Here is a 6440-nt window from a genome sequence, read left to right on the forward strand (position 1 = left end):
CTCACCACTCTCCCCCTCACCACTCTCCCCCTCACCACTCTCACCACTCTCCCCACTCTCCCCCTCACCACTCTCCCCCTCACCACTCTCCCCCTCACCACTCTCACCACTCTCCCCACTCTCCCCCTCACCACTCTCACCACTCTCCCCACTCTCCCCCTCCTAAAGGAATCTACAACCTTCGATTCGTCCTTTGTGCGATTCAAGGAATCGATTCCTGGCATGTTGGGGGTTTACATTTTGAACGACAGAGTTTTATTTTCATTGATATGTTATGTTTTAATGTTTTCAGGAGTTTTTAATAACATTTTTGCCCCGGTCAACGCCGGATATTTCCCGTTCGTAGCAGTTTATATCGACTTTAACCAACTTATAGTAAACGGGAATCGTCCGAATCTAAAGGAATCTACAACCTTCGATTCCTTTTCGCGATTCAGAGAATCGATTCTTGGCGCGTCGGGTTTAAAAGTAATTACACACTTGTATTTTCATTGGTATGTAATGTTTTAAAGTTTTCAGAAGATTTTAAATGTATTTTCCCCCCGGGCAACGCCGGGTATATCGAGTTTATACCACAAAGTCGTCGCTTGACACGGGTGGGGTGTCGATGCCTAGTACCGTGCAGAGCCTCCGGCCTTGCCTAGATTGCCTACCCAGCAGAGGCTCCGTACTGGGGCCAATACCCCCCCCCCCCCACGCGCTACAATAATACTGTCTAATCGCTATAATTTTATTATCTACCGACCCTATAATAGTAATTGCACACATTGGGGTGGAAGGGGAGTGAAGAGGACGTGAAACTTTGATGAATTTACCTCAGAATCGCGTGTTAATGCGTGCGCATATTTTAAATGGTAATTCAAAATGGCGTCCACCCCGCAGCGAACGCGTCTACCCGTTGCCAGGGGCAACCGCCGTGGTCCGCGCCGGCCGGCAAGAGTAAATAAATAAATAAAGCGTTAAATAAATAAATAAAGATAAATCGCACTAAATCGATAATCGGTCCGATTTAAAGTTTAGAGACGAAAAATCGGAAATGCCTAAGTTTACCGCGGGGCCGGGGGCGTGCCCACCTGCAAAATTTAATCTCGCCGAACCCCACGGTCCTAGAGCTAAATCCCCCGGTAGGGAGCGTACGCGGACGGACGGACGGACGGACGGACAAAAAATGAATTATATAGGTTAGATGTATTATTACACTTGTTTAGCCAGGAAAGCCCCACTGAGTCAAAGTAGGGTCCTGCCAAGTGTTTGCAGTAGGGGGCGATGTTGCTACACCAAATCGGACGATACGAAGGGAGAGTTTGAGGCCTAGTTCTAGGCTTTAGGCCTAGCTGTAGCCTTTAGGGCGCTGTGAGTTAATTGTTCATTTAAATGTTTTAATTATTTATGTAAAAGCTTTAAATGTAAATGTTTCTATTTAAAAACATGAGGGAATGTAACATTGTTAAACATTAACTCCCTTTCACACACGCGGGGGTACGATACGAAGGGCTCTTTCAGGCCTAGTTCTAGGCTTTAGGCCTAGCTGTAGGCTTTAGGGCGCTGTGAGTTTTTTATTTAATTTCAAAGTTTTAATTAAAAGCTATCTCAGGGAATTATAAGGGAATGTTACACGTGTTTAGCCAGGAAAGCCTCATTAATTTAAATGTTTTAATTAAAAGCTATCTGAGGGAATTATAAGGGGATGTTACATTGTTTAGCCAGGAAAGCGTCACTGAGTCTAAATGTTTTTGTAGGGTCATGCCACGTGTTTGCAGTAGGGGGCGATGTTGCTACACGGTCGGATGGACGGACGAAATAATCTATTGGTGGCTGGTCCACTTCGTTCCTACCAGTATAACAATACAGTAGAACCTCTTAGTCACGAACGCTTCTGACCACGACCAAATCGGGTTCAGACCAAAAAATTCACAAAAATGTTTAATCTAGTCACGAACACATACAGTACTGTACTCGTCAATATAAAATACAATACGCTGTAATTTGGATTTTACAGCGTCTAAATACTGTATGATACACTTTCACACTGCACACACACAAACACGCAGGACAGCCCCAACTTTCAAAGAGGGGGGGCTGCTCCAACCCACACAGCAAGTACAGGGTGCCTCCGTGTTCGAATTCCCAAATACCGCCACCCTGACCCCTTATTAAGAACGTCCATCTCCTGACAGACTTCACAATTCACCATTGGCACATGAACTTTACCAATCATGCCTATCTAACCATGCATCTCACCTCCCACGCGACAATCGAGTGTCTTAATTACAGCATGGCTCGTCTACCCATTTGTGCCCGTGGTGTAATCTGGCTGCTACTGGCCCGGAATGGCATTCCTCCATGGTGGACAGAACGCACACACAAACGTATCGAAAAGCAAAGGCCCTCAATGATCAACTTCACCCAGAACAATCTAAAACAAAACAGATTGTGCCAACTACCCCCACGTGTCCACCTGCGTCTATTCTCTTAGCTCCGATCGGCCCCACCGTAATATAATAAATGCATTATCTCTACCTTCACAACATTGAAACATTTTCACTAATTATATCACGAGCAAATACATTAGGCTCACTTATGATTAATATCACCATAATTGCACTTGTATTATTCAATTTAGCCCACGCACGATGTAACTCCTCGCATGCCACACTTACAATCATTACTCATTATCACCTCATCTCTTTCGAATAGATACAAAAGAAAGAATAATTGAAATGATAATCCAAATCAATCCCAAAATGAGTCCACAGATGTTGAGATTCCGAGCAGTCACGGAGCAGTGTCTGGCGTGCTCCATGTCTCCTTTCGACACGTTGTCTCGGACCTGCGTACAAGAAACAAGGAGCACATTGATGTTACTCTGTGTCCTGCATCGTCATGGTATCACTGTAAAGTCACGTATATGAACCTATCTACGTGACTTTACCGAAAGCAAGCGTGCTGTGACGGTTCCACCTGAAGACGGAAGCTTGTGTTGCCTCCGAAACGTCGTGATTTTTATTTTACTTTTATTAATTTTTTTTACCTACGTGACTTTACCGAAAAAACCTAAGAGTATGAATCCTTGCAGTCACGAAAGCTTCAAATTTAGAAATATTAATTACTGCAGTCACGAAAGCTTTAAGTCAAGATTTAAAGTTCAAGTATGCATGATTTTGTCGTTTCGTTGTTTCCCTTTCTAGTTCTAGATTTGAAGCTTTCGTGACTGCAAGGATTCATACTCTTAGGTTTTCTCGGTAAAGTCACGTAGGTAAAAAATTATAAATAAATACAAATAATAAATACTAAATAAAATAATAATAGGTTTGGTAACAAAAGCAGTGCAATATTGTGATGTCAGACCTGTACTCCTTATATTGTTATTTTTTGCAATAAAGATCAATTGGGGCTGGTGCAAGGTTGTTTAAATTCGACAAATGCCAATGTCAATGCGATTTTGGTTAAGTTTAAGCGGCATACACCTTGAATTTATGAGCCACCGTTTTCCCTGATTAAGTCGGAAGATAGCAAACATATCATGGCGTCAAATTTATTGGTGCTGTTGCATAACTGCACATTAGAAGAACAGCGAGCTATAATTTGCCTGTTGTCTTCTAAAAATGAAATGGATCGAAGCATGAAACTGTAAAATGGTGAAAACGTTATGAATAATAGGAATATTTAAAACTTGCATTTACTGCACATAGGAATCTGGCCAAAAGGCGAATCCAGGGAGCTCAATGGCTTCTATTAACACTGTTGGCACCAGTGCCGGAATCCTAGTAGCAAAAGTATCATATGCTACGGGCCCCGCACTTTCAAGGGCCCCGCGCTAAATTCTTTAAAGCTATCAATTCCGTACTCTTTGGTTCTTTCGGTAACATCACATAGGTATAATATAGATGACGGCCGCTTGTGTTGCGCCCGAAACGTCGTGATTTAATTTATTTGTTTTATACCTTCGTGGCTTTACCGAAAGAACCAAAGGGTATGGATCCCTGCATTCACGAAAACTTCAAATCTAGATTACTATCAATTCTGGTTCAGTTATTCTGCACTTGCTCTATTACCATAGTACTATACTGCCTTCAACTTTGATGAACGACTGGGTGTTTAAGTTTAGCGATGTGTTGTATTATCTGGCTGTATAGCAAATAGAAAAATACAATTACTTTACTATGCCAGTTACAAATCTGTGTTTTAATATTTATGTGTTTTTGTATTTAGTGCCCCTTTATAACATATGCTACAGGCCTCGCACTAGCTTAATCCGGCACTGGTTGGCACCCAATGGACACAGATGTCAAATCAGAATATTTATTTATACTAGAGGAATCCGATGAGCCATAAAGCTCTCTTTCACAGATGTCTTTTTCATCCACTCAGATGTTTCCACACTTTACTGACATCATGACATATTCAAGATGGTCGATCTCAAAAACAGATTTTGCTCTAAAGTGTACTAAACAATAATGGAAATATTAATTCATATAAGCAAGCTGGTATTTGGATCGTGACTTCAGTTTGTTGAAAAAGTGTCAGTTTACACCAAAGCTGTAAAACTAGGACTCGTATGGAGGGACATCTCGCGTTGCCAAAGTACGAGATGCGTTAGGTGCATGAGAACGCATCAGCCGTGATCACGCGAAGCGTGTGCACTCACCATGATGGAGAAAATCAGTGCTGGGATCCCAGTCGGAAAGAAACAACATAGCATCGTGAACACGGAAAAAATCAGGTAGTCGGGCGGGCCGGGGTTAATAGCCTGAGTGGTTATCACCATCTGAGGCTGCGGAAAGATGACTCCCTGATTTGGATGGGTGAAATACACTTGCGGTTGTGTTGGGTTAGAGTATGGGGGGACTGGGTATTGGTTGGTGATGGGCGGCTGCTGGGGTTGATGGTAGCCAGAGGCGGGACCCTGCTCTCTTTCTGTGTAGGCTGGCGAAGACGTGGCCTCTTGCTTTCCGTCCATGCCGCAAGTCTTGAGATGATAACCTCTTAAAAGACATGACAAGTTCCATTATTAATATACATACCCATATAACATAGAGATGCGAGGCTTACATAAAGGCGTGCATCTTAGCTGCGGTTCGGCTCTTGATTGGCCTGTAACACGGCTCAGCTTAGGTTAGAGTCACTCAGTTGATCTCAAATGAGCGGCTCAGGCATGGGGCCGGCTCTGGCTCAACTCATGGAAATCTTGAGCGCAGCTGGGACCCTGTTCAGAGCTGATACAAGCCAAGGAAAGCACACAGTGTTTGCATTGTTTGTCCATTGGTACATCCTCCATCAAGTAGTGGATTGACCACGGCTGATTATGGTGATATATATCAGCATAGTAGGGCCTTAGACTATGGTACTCATTATGGGCGGAGTTGACCCCAAGTGGGATTTAAACTGACAAGGTCATGATAACCTGCTGCTCTACCAATCAGCTTACAAAACATCACATTATCATAAACTCCCTCGATTGCATTGGAAAATATTGCAAACTATTTCAAAACTGCAAAAAAAGACCTCCCTTAAAAGAGATCTATTCGCGCTATTTATGTTAACTTGGCAATACAGGAGACCCTTGAATATCACGGTTCTGTCGTTTGCAGTTTCGACCTATCGCCCCCGAGGGTCTTCTACATTTTGATAAGGCTTAAGTCTTGAATATCGCTGTTTTGGCTTTCGCGGAACGTTCCAAGAACTTAATCCCCACGATATTCATGGGTATCTTGTACTATATTTTGTCGATCTGTAGTCTAGCAATAAAATAACCATCAGAGGAGACTTAGTTTGTCGAATGTTGTGGAATGACCTGGCCGAAGACTGGTCTGTCGATGTTTTTTCATACAGCTTTCCTCAAAGAGCCGTGAATATTTATGAGACTCAGAAAGCCACGCGGTGGGGCATTTGGAAATTACGAAACGAGCAATCTAAATTCGACTTACCTCCGTTAATCTCGACTCATGAACCTGCGGAAGAAATCGCTTCAGTTGCAGCCTCAGCTCAGGGCACAGAACAGCTTGAGTCTGCCAAGTTCTAAAGTGTACACCACGTACTGGGTTCCATTTATATAACCCGGTTTCTATTGAGTGGTGACGACAGGCAAATGAAGGGGGAGGAGCCGCCACACCACGACTCCACGCTCGTTCCCCCGCTTCCGTCCCACGTATGGCAGCAATGCTGGCGGTTATCCCGTCCTACGGACGAGGCAGCGTTACATGGCGCACTCCTGACCTTCGTCAGACATTCACAACTCACCCGACCCTCACCACTCATCACCTTGTTATAATTGGGTGAGGCCGTTGAGATCCAGCCCACGCATTCCTCCTCAATGAGTAACGCACTCAACAAGGAGACAATATGACTCCTTCACATATCTGTCACTCCACGTGAAATAATCTAATTTTTTTTCTCACACAAACGGTTCAATACAAGCAAACTCTGGACTGGTTTTGACA

At 43.5% G+C, this 6440-nt stretch overlaps 1 long non-coding RNA gene across 1 annotated transcript; it reads right to left on the reverse strand.

Annotated features, from left to right (window-relative positions):
• Positions 1-2695: 2695 nt before the first annotated feature.
• Positions 2696-6013, reverse strand: LOC133346901 (uncharacterized). The gene is made up of 3 exons (XR_009755656.1): positions 5928-6013; positions 4649-4985; positions 2696-2830 (listed from the first exon to the last, which is right to left on the reverse strand). It is a non-coding gene; the product is annotated as an uncharacterized LOC133346901 (long non-coding RNA).
• Between the last annotated feature and the right edge of the window lie 427 nt (positions 6014-6440).

The sequence above is a fragment of the Lethenteron reissneri genome, chromosome 25 (genome assembly GCF_015708825.2).
Source record: "Lethenteron reissneri isolate LAM-NWPU_2019-01 chromosome 25, ASM1570882v1, whole genome shotgun sequence".
Classification (NCBI taxonomy): domain Eukaryota; kingdom Metazoa; phylum Chordata; class Hyperoartia; order Petromyzontiformes; family Petromyzontidae; genus Lethenteron; species Lethenteron reissneri.